Raw genomic sequence first — 15,529 nt, 5'->3', positions numbered from 1 at the left:
TGGAATAAAAATATTATCAAACGGAGTGATTCAAAAGTTATACGAGTAAACGAAAAGTTAAATGTGAGCGACTTTACGGCAATGCTGACTGGCAATACGCCATTATGTTACTTCCATTGCGCGTCACCGATCATGTGCGTCATTGTGACGTCGCAGAAGATGTTTAGTCACCCAGAATCCACACATCCCACATATAAATGCACTGCACGCTGTCGCCAAGAGTGCAAATGTTCTGCCTTTGCTAATGCCGGCTGTCCTTACAGATACCTGCATTTCAACAAGATCGAAAAATTAGAACCCGGGGTATTTAGCGATCTGAGAAGTCTCGAGCGACTGTAAGTAAAAAGAAATGAAGAGAAACGGAATGAATTTGTGGATACTGCTGGGCTTGGATACTCTTTGGGATACCATAATTTTGTTGTTGTATATGCTGCACGTGTTTGCGGGTGTTTTGTTGAGCTGTAGAGCGGTGTTTCGTAGGCTCTTTTATTTTCATGCTTTTGTTTTCTTTTTAGTTCAACGTTTTTTTACTAAATGGGACTTTGAAGAGTACAATTTCAGTTATGTAACACAACAAAATCACATTGAGAATTCTGAGAGCCCGAAGTAATATTGTCCTGTACTATTAATTAAAAACAAAGTATCGTCATGAATACATGAATGAAATTATACTGTTTCCAGTTTAGTTGACGTCTTGTACATTCATTGAACGTTGTACAACGAGAGTCGCAAGTGTGTCAACAGTGAATAGGCAAGCAATGGCCAAAGCCGTTCGTTAATCGAAGCGAAATGATTTAATGAAGTGTCTAGATTTTTGCGGGAGACAATCACAATCCATGTGTTCGTGTCCAAACAAAAGTCTGCACAGTATTTTGAAACCGGTTTGTTCGTAATCACTGAGGATATACACGTCGTTAGTAGACGTTTTACGATTGATATACAAGAAATTAAGACATGTTTTGAAATACCAATATCACCTTTAGATATTCGTCAGAATTTTGTAACCCAGACTATAAAACGTGTTTTGTCTCATTATTTAAAGAATTTATTTAGTGCCAATACTTGAATTTTTTACCTTATTGGTACACGTCCTTTACCTAACTAAAATGAACGACTTAAATCTTGCTTTTTACATTGCCGGTGGTCTGGCTATATTTATTTTATTACTGCGTTCAAACGTGTTATAGTTGCAGAAGATTGCACGCTACTTACTTGCGTTAAAATGCAAATTGTGTCGCAGTGTTTTTTTCAGAGTGAAATAGAAACATGCTGTTTGCAATGATCCGTCTTTGAGATGAGAATATTAGGCTCACCAGACTCATCTGCGTGTATCTAGAGGAGTGAGCTGTACGCCGTTATAAAGCACCACTGTCTATCTTCTTAGTACTGTACTTCATAAGTGCCAACGGTATCATAGCAATAGCACTATAGTTAACAAGCTTCAATGAAGCCTCTACAACGTGCGTTTGACGAGCTGTTCGCAGGTATGTTGTATAATGTATAGGAATTTGTGGCGTCGATGGTGGACGAAACTCTAAACAGTCGACATCGCATGGTACAATGTTCGTTACCCATGGTGCTGCTATGTTCCAAGACGACAGGGCTCCCGTTCACGCAGCTCGCATCCTCCAGGAGAGGATTTGTGAGGAAAAGGATGAATTCTCGCATCTCCCCCTGGTCACTACGCTCGCCAGATGTCAGTACTATTGGGTCTTTGTAGTGTACTTTGGGGGAATCGCATGACCGCTGTCCATCTCCATCATTATTACCTGAACTTGCCATTAATTAGAAGGAAGAATAGTATAAGATCGCTGAAAAACCACACAGACTTGTATTTACCCATTCTGAGATGAAATGGAAGCAGTTCTAAATGTCAACGGTTTCTCCGCGGGGCGTTACGTGTCGTAATTCACAGTGTATCCCAGTCCCTTTAGGACTGCTTGTGTGAAATTCCCCAGTACCATCTCGTGGCGAATTGCGGAGTTACGATCCTTGAAGTTTCAAAAATAGCTGTCCGCAGCTCGTGGTCTAGTGACGCCGGCACGGTAGCTCAGCGTGTTTGGTCAGAGAGGCGCTGACCCTCTGTAATAAAAATGAGTAAAGGAATCAGCGATCAACTTGAACGGATATCCTATGACGTCCACCCAGACCAAAACACAATGAACATTATAAAAAAAATAAAAATAAAAAGAGGCTGGCGCTGCTGCCTCTGGATCACGGGGTCCCGGGTTCGATTCCCGGCCAGCTTGGGGATTTTTCTCCTCCCGGGGACTGTGTATTTGTGTTGTCCTCATCATTTCATCACCTTTCATAAAAGTAGCTAGATTGGACTGTGTACAGATTGGGATTGTATACCGGCGTTGACGACCGCGCAGTTTAGCTCCCCACGAACCAAACATCATCATCATCATCAAAAATAGCTATGTACGTAGTCAGAGTGCTAGAACTGCTGCAGCAGACATCCTCGCCGCAAATATAACGGTATGTGTCTGACACTTGTCCGTAAATGGCAGGGAAGCAGTGATGCAACATCAAGTTTTTGAGTCCCCCAACGAATGTGAGAGAGAATTCGCCGAATTGCTTCTCCACGATGACACTGCAAGCCCACAAAGCAAAGTTTGTGCGCGGATCGCAGTCCTGGATCACCCACAGTATTCGCCGGATATGACCAGCGACATCTGGCTGTTTCTCAAATTGAAGCTGGCAGTGAAAGGACACATTATGATGCAGTTAAGTACTCTACTGGACATTAAAATTGCTACACCACGATGATGACGTGCTACAGACCCGAAATTTAACCGACAGGAAGAAGATGGTGTGATATGCAAATGATTAGCTTTTCAGAGCATTCACACAAGATTGGTGCCGATGGCAACACCTACAACGTGCTGACATGAGGAAAGTTTCCAACCGATTTCTCATACACAAACAGCAGGTGACCGGCGTTGCCTGGCGTAACATGGTTGTGATTCCTCGTGTACGGAGGAGAAATGCGTACCATCACGTTTCAGGCTTTGATAAAGGTCGGATTGTAGCCTATCGTGATTGCGGTTTATCTTATCGCGACATTGCTGCTCGCGTTGGCCGAGATCCAGTGACTGTTAGCAGAATATGGAATCGGTGGGTTCAGGAGGGTAATACGGAATGCCGTGCTGGATCCCAACGGCCTTGTACCACTAGCAGTGGTGATGACAGCCATCTTATCCGCATGGTTGTAACGGATCGTGCAGCCACATTTCGATCCCTGAATCAGCAAATGGGGACGTTTGCAAGACAACAACCATCTTCACGAACAGTTCGACGACGTTTGCAGCAGCATGGACTATCGCCTCGGACACCATAGCTGCGGTTACCCTTGACGCTGCATCACAGACAGAAGCACCTGAGAAGGTGTAGGCAACGACGAACCTGGGTGCACGAATGGCAAAACGTCATTTTTTCGGATGAATCCAGGTTCTGTTTACAGCATCATAATGGTCGCATCCGTGTTTGGCGACATCGCGGTGAACGCACATTGGAAGCGTGTATTCGTCATCGCCATACTGGCGTATCACCCGGCGTGATGGTATGGGGTGCCATTGGTTACACGTCTCGGTCACCTCTTGTTCGCATTGACGGCACTTTGAACAGTGTACGTTACATTTCAGATATTTTACGAACCGTGGCTCTACCCTTCATTCGATCCCTGCGAAACCCTACATTTCAGCAGGATAATGCACGACCGCATGTTGCAGGTCCTGTACGGGCCTTTCTGGATACAGAAAATGTTCGCCTGTTGCCCTGGCCAGCACATTCTCCAGATCTCTCACCAATTGAAAACGTCTGGTCAATGATGGCCGAGCGACTGGCTCGTCACAATACGCCAGTCACTACTCTTGATGAACTGTGGTATCATGTTGAAGCTGCATGGGCAGCTGCAACTGTACACGTCAGCCAAGCTCTGTTTGACTCAATGCCCATGCGTATCAAGGCCGTTATTACGGCCAGAGGTGGTTGTTCTGGGTACTGATTTGTCAAGATCTATGCAGCAAAATTGCGTGAAAATGTAATTACATGTCAGGTCTACTATAATATATTTGTCCAATGAATACCCGTTTATCATCTGCATTTCTTCATGGTGCAGCAGTTTTAATGGCCCGTAGTGGTTCAAATGGCTCTGAGCACTGTGGGACTTAACATCGGCGGTCATCAGTCCCTTTGAACTTAGAACTACTTAAACCTAACTAACCTAAGGACATCTCACACATCCATGCCCGAGGCAGGATTCGAACCTGCGACCGTAGCGGTCACGCGGTTCCAGACTGAAGCGCCTAGAACCGCACGGCCACACCGGCCGGCTTGGCCGTAGTGTACATTGTAGAAAATTATATAATAGTAGTAAATGCAGCTCCAAAACACTATTACAGGGGCTATTTCAAAACACTTTTAAAACGATTTCAGATATATTTTGATCCAGGGGGAGATCATTTATCATAAACAGAGATTTTGTGAACATAATAGTCAAAGCCACAATCCTAACGTTACTGGGACACGCTGTGTATATTCTGTATTTCCGTATTTTTGTCTACCCGGTGTACAGCTGGTGCAAGTACCGGTAAGAAAAGCTAAATCGGGGCTTGCACGGAAGCAAGCGAACATTCGTTTTAGCTTAGCTCCATTTGTGAGTGGAAGAAAAGAATGATAAACAGTGGTGCAAAATACCCTCCGCCATGCACCATATGGTGGCTTGCGGAGTATGAATGAAGATGGGGGTGTAGAAACGCGACTGATAAGCCGTCATTGTTCATTTCAGTTATTTTAAAATGAAACACATTTGTTCGTTAACAAGCAACTACTGAATTTAGAGAGTGCTTCTTCTTACGGGAGTACAATTCAAAACGCTTGAGAACCGCAAAGACGTGAGTGTAGATTTATGCGTCGCAGCGTGTGACAGACCGTGCAGCAAGCTGGGCCCCTGGTGTTGCATGCTCCCTGGGAACTGGAAACTGGGAACTCTATACTGTTGTCAGCAGGCGACGGGGCGCACTGTCGGAGAACTTCTTTTTTTTAACGATGTTAACAAATTGTTACTGCTGACTGGTTGGGCACGTTGCTGATGGCTAACCGCTGTGGTGTCCGGAGTCTGTGGTGTTCTGTGGATAGTCCAATAAGTGTGCATGGCAAGGCATGCGGCATCTTTAGGCTTAAGAGTGCAGATGTCTCAATGGCGTGCTGGGCCCTACACACTATCACTCAAGGAGTGAACAAAGCTGTAAACGCGCATGAGCTATATTGCTTTCAGCTGAAAACTTCCTGCCATCTGTTTGGTGAGCTGACTGCCAGTCGCACATATAAGGCCGTGTCCCTAATTAGTGATTCTCCTGTGTGTTACATTATTTCAATATAGTAGAGGCAAAGACATTTGTAAACAGATTTATCTATACTTATCGGAAAAATGGCGCAAGATCTTAGAAATCCTCAGGAAAATAGTTATAAGCTATAGGGAAAGACGGATAATAGAACATATGTCAAGAAACACAAGGAAATAATGAAAAATGAGGACAGAAGAACAAGAACGAAGTGCTCGGATTACAAAATGTGTTACTACATTGACGCAATCTTTGGCACCTACTATTCAGTCTGCACATCGAAGAAGCACTGCCGGAAATAAAAGAAAGGTTCAAGAATGCGACAAAATTCATGGTGATAAGATATAAACGGTAAGATTCCCTGATAACAACACTATCCTTAGCGAAAGGAGGGAGAATTGCAGGACCTGTTTAATGGAATCAAGTGTGTAATGAACACAAAATATGATTTGAGTATAAAACGAAGAAAACGAAAGTAATGAGCGGCAGAAACGAGATTAGCGATAAACTTAATATCATTTTCGGGAGCCGCGAAGCAGACGAAGTGAAGTAATTTGTTTCCCTTGAGTGCGAAATTATGAATGACCGACGAAACAAGGCGAATCTAAAAAGCAGAGTAACACAGGCAAAGAACTGGGCATTACTGACAAGGGGAAGTCTGCTACTATTTAATATTGGCCTTAATCTGAGGTGACGTATCAAGACCTGGAAGGAAAGTGACAAAGAACAGAATCGAAGCGCTTAAAATGTGTGCTAGAGTAGGATGTTAAGAAAACAAGGTTGACTGATAAGAAACCACGAGCACCTGCGTAAAAATCGCCAAGGAGAGGATCATGTGGAAAAAATTCGTGAGAAGAAGGGAGAGAATGATAGAGTAAGACTTCAAGGAATACCTTCTATGATAGTAGACGGAACTTCACAGGTTAGAAGCCAATAGTAGAAGGCACAGATTGAAATACATCCAATAAATAATTGAGGACGATTGTTACTAATGGATGTCTGACCTGTAAATGTTAACACAGGAGAGGAATTGTGAGGGGAGCATTCAGAAACTGATGACAAAAAAGCATTGAGCAAAATCCTTATGAGTTTATGACGAAGGCTGTGCTGAATTTAGAAAAAAAATCGAACTGCGTGGTCTGTCAATTCTGTGACTACAATAATGTAGTGAAAGTGAACACTCATTGCATAACCAAATTAATTTTTCGTTCCTGTTAAGTGACAGGTGGACGGAAATTAGAATGCATAAGATTCGCAAATGACATGGTGACTCTTGCAGAAAATGAGAGACTCTGATTCAAATGCTAAATGACCTGAATGAACCCTTTGTAGTTTAGGATATGAATACAAATAAAAATAAAATGAAAGGCGTCTTTTTAGTCTTAAAGAAAGTAAGAGCGAAGTATAACTCAGGGCCTGAAACAATATAACTGGTGAGGCATTCGGATATTTTGGAAGCTTGATGAGGGAATATATGAATTGTGAGCAAGATATCGAAGTCAGAATGGCGGTGGCGAAAGTCATTTCGAAAGCAGAGAAGACTCTTAGCTAATGGTTGGAACATGGAATTAAGAAAGCGATTAGTGAAATGCCTGATATGAAAGGTGGCCCTGTGTTCAGCAGAACCGTGGACATTGAGGAAACAGGACGAGAGGAAAATTGAAGCTTGTGAAATATTGATATGTCGTAGAATGGAGAAGGCCAGTTGGAGTGAAAAGTCAGGAATAAGGAGGTACTGAAAACCGATGGACATGATCGGAGGATGTTACTCTCAATGAAGAACAGGAAGTTAAACTGCACAGAACATAATTTGAGAGACTACGTTCCGCTAGAGACAGTTGGATGTTTTAGTCCGGGGAAGAGAGGGAAAGGCTAAACTGGACTGGACATATTTTAAGAGATTGCCAACCGGTAAAGCAAGTGAAGGTGTTATTGTTGTTATTCGGGAAAAGAGACGGAACGGTGGAAGGAGATACCAGGTGCTCTATGACGTTAGCAGACTGCATGGAGTGTACCAAAGTACAAAGAGAAAATGAGAGGGCAGAGAATCAGGGAGGGCTTGGAAGTGTAAACATGCTGCAGGGCAGATAACCATATGATACAGATTTAGCGATAGCGCAGTTTAAACATTTGTCTTTGTATTAATAGCCATACAATTGACATCAAAACAAAAACAAAAAAGCTAAAAGCCAACTTTGCACAGGCAGAAATATTTTCTCTGTACCAGTTGTAAAGCATTATTTCACGATGTGGTGCAGCGCGGAAGGCCGATTCAAATTCCTGTGGGTTCTTCCAGGTTTGGAGGGACACGGCCAATTTTTTTTTCCTGTCTTCGTCCGTCTTTAAAGACCTAATAATCGAAGTTACATCAAAACTTTATGTCGAATCCTTAGTATGTTTGCTGGACTTTTTACAAGTATGCCTTTTTATTCTTGTGCACTGTTCAGCTCGCCTGCTGCAACACGCCATTCGGACATCGGTAAGCTGGCATGTCATCGTTGGTTTATTGTGTGTCGTATGAAGTTTCAACCTGTACAGTGAAAGTACAATAATACAATTGTTTTGGGAATATACTATGTTTTATTGCAATGCATGACACTTTTACTATTAACACACATAACATACATGGTGATTCAGCTACCACTATTGATGTCGTTTTATGCAACCCGTAATGTTAATCCTGGCCTTCAAAAACAACCAGTGAGATATTCATATTCTCTAGCTCGCTATGTGCAAACTATTAGTCCTACAGAAAAAATGAATAAGGAATTTAATGTACTTCAATGTTATACTGAGATACGTTTTCGGTAGAGGCCTTAGATTTTGAGTTATTAAAGAAAAACGTACAAAAATGGCTTTCGAACGCATCGCCACCGCCACACTCACTCCCCAACGGTTAGGATTTCTAGTATGTTGTTCATGGCACTCTCTCCTATCACTGTAAAAAAATTACGACTGCAAGAATTATTTCCCACATTCGACAATTTTTGGTCTTCTTTGACTTGCCTTCATACGCCACCGGTTTCGTCGAACACCTACAAATTGTGCAACTGAGCTGTGTGTAGGTTTTACCCAACATTGTTTTGAATTTTGTCAGCATAAAATAAACAATTACATCATTCTATTCGTCAAGCCTTCTGACTATGAAGCTACCGTGCTTGCAAAGGTTAAATTTGGATAGAATTGTTACGTAATTACTTTCAGATTAAAGCTTACAAAAGTTATTTTTCTTTCTTTACCCTCACGGGCACGTTTAAGTTCATAATGTTAAATAATATACTCGACTCTGCTGATAGCGTAACAGCCCAGTCAACAGAGACCAATATCGAGAATATTTCGTGTAGTCGAAAATTTCTGTACAGTGATAGGACTAGAAATTCGAACTGGTAAGGGGTGAATGTGGGGGTGGAGCCGCGTTTGAAGGTCACTTTTTTTACGTTTTCCGTGCATAACTTGAAAACCCTGAAGTCGAGCCAAAACATGTCCCCGTACAAAACGTTACTACATCACTACATCACATTTCCTACATAAAAGTTCTGCTCATTTTTCCTGTAGAGTAATAGTGTTCGCATATCGAGCGAGAGAATATGAATAACTCGCGCGTGATCTCTAAAGGCTAGGTATAACATTGCAGGCATCATAAAATTATATCGGTTGTGACATCTGAATCACTGTGTATGCATTGCCCACAATGCTGGTGCCTTGATAACAATGTTTCTTGCGGGTTGCATATTACGTAGAGTTATTTTATAATTTTTGTTTCGAGAAAGAGAGAAACTGCACTCAAAAACCAAAAACAAAATGCGTGTGAAACACTCAGTTGGACTTCCGTAGACCAGTAGCCAATAGCGACCACAGTAGATGATCATATGAACACATTTCTAGTGTTTTATCTGATGAGAACAGATGCTTCTTAGCTAGGTTTAAAGGATCAATGCATAACCTCTACTCTTCTGCTCGAGAACAAGTGTGATAGGAATAATGCTTTGGCTAGCTAGAGTTCTTTCATAGTATAAGAGAACAATATATTAGAGCAAATTTCCCACATAGTGTAACAAAGTTGACTACTTTGTTTTATGTATATAGGTTTAGTATTATATTGGCATGAAATGAATATACTACACAGAAAATAGTATTGTCTAAAAAGACACATTTCATCAGTTTTCGACAAATAGCATGGAGTGTATTTTCGTTCATCTTACTTTTCCGCGAAGGAAGCCACGGTGCAGACATCACCAAAATGTCAGTTCACCAGGTAAGATAATACCAGTTACAATAGCAACATAATAAAAGTTAGACTAGTTATTCCAACAGCAATGTGATAACACAAAAAATATCCAAAACGTCTATAAAATACGAATGCAAAAAGTAGCCTGGAAAACTGTGTACTCGAACGGGGTTACACTTGTAAAGATGTGTGAAGACGTACAGTGCAGTGAAAGAAACCAAATTCAGTTAGTAAATGATGCTTCATTCCATATTTTGTGACTTAGTACTTGAAAGAGAGAGGAAAGAATAAGAATGGAAGAACAAGAACGAAATACCCTGGTAAAGAAGTGTATAAGGATGTATTATTTCACTACTGAATCTTTACATCCAAGAAGTTGTGATAAAAATGAAAGAAGGGTTCGAAAATTGAATTAAAATTCATAATTACAGGATGTTAATGATAAGATTCAGCAATGACATTCCTAACCTCAGTGAACATGGAGAATTGCAGGACCTGTTGAATCGAATGAACAGTCTAATGAGGACATAATGTGGATTGAGAGTAAACTAAATAAAGACGGAAGTACTGAGGAACAACAGAAAAGATATTGGTGATAAACTTAACATCAAAATTGGTGACCACGAAGTAGATGAAGTTAAGGAATTCTGCTACCTTGGTAGCAAAATAATCCACGACGGATGAAGCAAGGAGGACCTATTCGTAAAAATCAGTCATACACAGGCAATGACGACATTACCGCAAAAAGAGGACTATTTGCATCAAACATAGGACTTTAATTTTAGACAGTAATTCCTGGGAATGTTCGTCTGGAGCACGGGGCTGTTCAGTAGTCAATCGTGTACTGTATGGCTCTGGAAAAGTAGAGTGTCGAAGCGTTTTGAGTTGTGATACTGTGAAAGGTCGTTGAAAATTAGGCGGACTGATAAGGTATGAGGGGGTTCTCGCTAAAGTTACGAATAAACACACGAAAAACGCTAACAAGAAGAAGGGACAGGATATGGTGGGGCATGTTTTAAGACATGAAGGAATAACTCTGAAGTACTAGAGGCACCTGCAAAGCGTCAAAACTGTAGAGGAAGTCAGAGAGTGGAATATTCGAACAAACAGCTGAGGACTCAGAGTGCAAATGTTACTCCGAGGTAAAAGGTTGGCGCAGGAGAGTAATTCGTTGCGGGCCGATCAAACCAGTCAAAAGACTGATGGCTGAAATAAAATAACACGCTGGTTGACACTTGGGATAGAGAATAGAAACTTTGGAATGTTGAGAAACCATGGGCGATTTTTTACAGTAAAATATAGCTGGAGTGGCGGTAGATTTAGGGGAAGGAAGGAGAATTTCGTACAAATTTTCCTGTTCTGGGGGGCAGTACAATGCGCTGCCTCGAATGAACATCATTTCACGCGAAACCGCCGTAATCTAAATTTAAAATAGTCAGTTTGCAAGCATTTTCTCTGCTAGGCAGAGGGCGACAATTGAGTATACGCGCAGACCGCCTCAGATAAGAATTTAGTAAGAGTAATGCAATTTGCAGCTCCCTGTGCTACATATCGGCCTAAGCAATTCTATTATGGCCTCTGTTCGTCCTTTTGTTAAAGAGATAGGGCAGATTAGTGACCGACCACATAGATAGAAAGTGCTGTGTGTGACTTTAAGAAAGCACTCTTTAAGATGCAGAATCACAAGACGGTCTTCTGAATGATGTCGTGGTACAGTGTTGAAAGTGGTTTTTCATGTATTTAGGTGACAGTGCGGAGCAAATGTTGTGCCTACTTTTGGACTACTACTAACAAATATGTTTGTCCGTTAGAAATGTTATTTCCACTCCAAATGACATTTGTGAATTTAGAAATTTGTTTACTTAAGACTTGAGAGGAATAACAGGAGTGTAATATCTATCTGGAATACTAAGTAACCTACGACTTTCGTCTTGAAAGGAGTTTATTTCGGAATTTCTTTTGTCACGTACGTCAAGCAAATGTGAAATAACTGAATTCACTTTAAACTATTTTCCCTAAAGTTGTGTGCTGTTGCAGGTTCCTGCACAACAACAGGATACAGAAGATACCAGCTGGCGCATTCAAGAACTTGGGAGCACTGAAACGACTGTAAGTAGCGTGGTAGCAGCTATTCTTCTTAGCTTAGAGCAAACGCAATTAAAAACAAGCAGACAGACGTCGAAATTCATCAGTCAATGCAAGTTTGTTTTTCAACACATCACCACATTGCGAAACTTGCCTGGTTTTGTACAGATGTGGTTAGCGTATTCTTGTATTATGTAGATTTACGGATGTTTAAAATATACCTTTTTTCGCGTATTTATGTAGCACTGCCCGACATTCTTAACCATAAAAATGATATTTTTGTAGACATTGTACTTTGTTACGAAACGCTGAACCACACTGAACTTAGATATGGAAGTTTTACTGCAGGTGAAATGCTTTAGTTGCAGCACATTTACAAAGCATTGTTTTAAAGGGAGGTTCATAGATACCTTCTTAGGAGACAAAAGGTTTGTTTCTACTCACAAAATGGTAGGTACTCGGTTTTGCAGTGCACGCTAAATGAGCGACTGAACCAGCAGCGTTTGTGCAACGCTGTTAGCTAACAGTAGATCTACTATCACGGCTATGACACTTAAAATTACGAAATTTTTCTTAGCAATTGTGTGGTAGTGATTTCTAATGTAATTCAGTTTTAAATATTTGTTTCAAAACTTTTCTAAGCAACAGAATGTCGGAAAAGAACGATGCATGAGGGCATTACATTCTGTCTGAAGGGATCTTTTTTACCGTGATGTAAATAAATTTCGACTACTATGAATATAATTAGAAATTAAATTCCAGTTTGAATTATTTCAAAATTTCACTTATTATGCGTTAATGAAGATGACCTAAACGTTACTTACCTAAAGGTGATATGTGATCGAAACTAACTACAGCGGGAAAAATATGAGGCACCGAGACGGAAAAATAAACTGTAAATAAAAAAAATTAATATCAACACAGCTGCTGAATTCTTTTGCAACGAAAATGTCGACTGTAGTAAAGATTTCATATTTATAACAACAGGGAAGCTGTTCCATATGAACAATCGATCTTAACTATGGAGCTGTAATTTGTCTCCAACGGAAAGTTCTGTCACGATGAATGTTAGTTACTCCACAGTGACATATATACATACTATGGAAACCCCGTACGGTATGTGATGGAGGGTGCACCGTGTTGCAGAATCATTTCCTTCTTCTTGTTCCATTCAATTGTGGTGCGCGGGATGCTAATAGTAGTCAGTAACCGTCAATGGACAAAGAATTTATGTAATTCTATCCTTGTGGACAGTGCGCGAGGAACTGATATCTTTGTTTATTCGAGTTGGGACACGGACTCCCAGAACGTTTAGACTACGACTCTACGATGTTGACGTTATCCGACTTGCAGCGTTTCCCACTGAAGTCCGCTGAGATTTCTTTGACGCTCAGGCGATCTCTCCCTAGGTCATCTGTAACGATGGGTGCCGCTCTACATTAAATCTTCTGTACCTCTTATTTAACTCGCCTTAGTGACAAACGAACATCATTCTCCTCCCGAACATCCTTGAGGGCGCAATGGTACCGTCCGAGGCATGTGGTCAGCACACCACGTGTCCTGCCCGTTGTCAGTTTTCGCTACTTCTTAGTCAAGTTGCTCTTCATATGGCCTAACAAGGGTCGGGTGTACCCCGCTTGCCAATATTCTCGGCAGACCCGTTCGGTCACCCATCCAGGTACTAGCAAAGCCCGACAGCGCCTAACTGTGGTGATCTGACGGGAACAACGTTAAATACGGCGGCAAAGTCGTTGGCACTCAAAAACTGGTCGATCGGTATTTTTTTAAGTGACCTCCTAATTTAGCAAATTCTTGGAATAAATTTGAATCCGGCATCAGCCTTTCCCACCGCTACATTTGCGTGATTCTGCCATCGTATATCGTTCCGGACACAAACCTCAGTATTTGACGGGGGCTTACAAGATTGTGTATGAATCGCCGTCCTCCTGGCGACGGAAGCTTTCCAGACTTATCGCATAGCCATTGTCAACGTCAACACCATTCGCGTACGCCACAATCTGGCTCTACTCCATGACATGCTGTTTGCCTCGGACGTCGACGTAGATCACCGTCAGGAGGTTAACGTTGCAACTTTCTGTGCTCCACACGGTTTTGTAGCACACGTCTCTCATGTTTCCCCCACCGTTAATGGGTTGGCGATCCCTTTACGTGACGGTATCCGCACTGATGCTGTTGCATATCTTCCTGATGCGAGAGGTATGGCTCTCAAGTTTAGTGGCGTCAGGATCGCCAATGTCTATGCGCCATCTGATTCGGCTGCCCGCCGTGAACTTTCCATCATCTTCTCAGAGACAGTCCACGCCTCTCTTCCTGGGTCGGCAGGATGCATTGAGCATGGGAGACGACACCTACTGCACCCAAACACCCGAAGACCAAATACCACGTCACTCTCCGTGCGCGGCGCTAGAGACATTTCTCCAGCGCCTCGGCCTAGTGGGTTCTAGGTAGCATGCTCATGGCGATCGTCTGGGGTTTACGCATTTCACTAGCCATTCTTCCAGCCGACTCCATCGTGTTTACTTCTCCCACGATATTGTCAGTGCGGGCTGCTGAAGACTGGCCCGTTGCGTTCTCAGACTATATGACGCATATATCTGCACCATCAATCTCTGGCTCCAAAGGGTGAGGCGCGGCCGTGGACCATGGAAACTGAACACGATCTACCTTACTTCACCCAACTGCCCGCAGCTCATCGAGACCTTTCAGTCTAGCCTGTCATAGTGGTTGTCTTGTGCAAAGCCTGACCTCCATACGGCCGGGATTGCTTACTGAACGGAGGTTGTGCCATGGCGGCGATCGTCACGAGAAATTTCTTCCACTATTCTCCGACAGTGTACTGTGATGTGTTCGCCAGAGTGCCAGCCGGTGGTGAATCGCGGCAAGGCACTGCTCACATCCCTCCCTCGGCGCCACCTTGAAGGAGTTCTGATGCCGCTCAGAATGGCTGCGTGGTTTAGGGCGCCATATCACGGATTGCGTGGCCCTCCCGCCGGAGGTTCGAGTCCTCCCTCGGGCATGTGTGTGTGTTGCTCCCAGCATAAGTTAGTTTAAGTTAGTTTAAGAAGTGTGTAAGTCTAGGGATCGATGAGTTCCGCAGTTTGTTCCCTTAGGAATTCACACACATTTGAACACTTTTGCAGTTACGTTCAGGGCGCGCACACACTATGGGTTAGCGAAAGGGCGTCCTTCTATGTATCATGTCGTAGCGAACCGACGTCACCTTGGACTAATTTAATTAATGATCTTGTGGCCGATGATAGGCAGCGTTTTGGTACCCAACGGGATTTCGGGTCCGCCCTCCACGAACATTATGTTACGCTGTACTCTGAACAAAGTCACCACCCTACTAACATTACGGTGGTCTCCAGATTCTCCTTTGTCTCAGTTCCTGTGGATGCGACGATGGATCTGATTGCTAGCGTCAGGGAGGACGAAGTCCATTACGCTATCCAGGCGGGTTCTACGAATAGATTGACTGGCTCTGACGGGCTCCCACCGGAGTTTTATCGTGCATTTCGTACTCTTCTGCTGCCAGTGGGGACAGAAATTTGTCAGGACCTCATGTCACTTTTCGTGCCGATTCCAGATACTTTCCTCGATGTTTCCTCACACCCATCCACAAGACTCGCGGTACCACACGGATATGCGATTAACGACCCTTTACGTTACTCAACACAAAGCTCTTTACCCGTCTGTTGGCTGTGCGGTTTAAACCGACTGCTTGGTATGTGGTTTCCCAGATCAAACTTCTTTATGAGGGGCCAGTAACACCAGCACTGCCCTCTGCCATTATTGGGACATAATCGCTCTTGCTCGCGCTCGTCGTATACCTGGTCTTTTGGTATCT

At 42.7% G+C, this 15,529-nt stretch overlaps 1 protein-coding gene across 1 annotated transcript in view; it reads left to right on the top strand.

The window, feature by feature from the left end:
* The first annotated feature begins 273 nt into the window (after positions 1–273).
* LOC124612333 (peroxidasin) overlaps positions 274–15,529 on the top strand; it is a 207,807-nt gene continuing 192,551 nt past the window's right edge. The window contains exons 1-2 of the mRNA XM_047140476.1: positions 274–335; positions 11,614–11,685. The gene's annotated coding sequence lies outside the window, so the exon portion shown is untranslated. The remainder of the gene's footprint in view (positions 336–11,613; positions 11,686–15,529) is intronic.

This window comes from Schistocerca americana, chromosome 4 (assembly GCF_021461395.2).
Source record: "Schistocerca americana isolate TAMUIC-IGC-003095 chromosome 4, iqSchAmer2.1, whole genome shotgun sequence".
NCBI classification, from domain to species: Eukaryota; Metazoa; Arthropoda; class Insecta; order Orthoptera; family Acrididae; genus Schistocerca; species Schistocerca americana.
The sequence above is the reverse complement of the archived record's forward strand: the minus strand, read 5'-3'. Positions and strand labels throughout refer to the sequence as shown.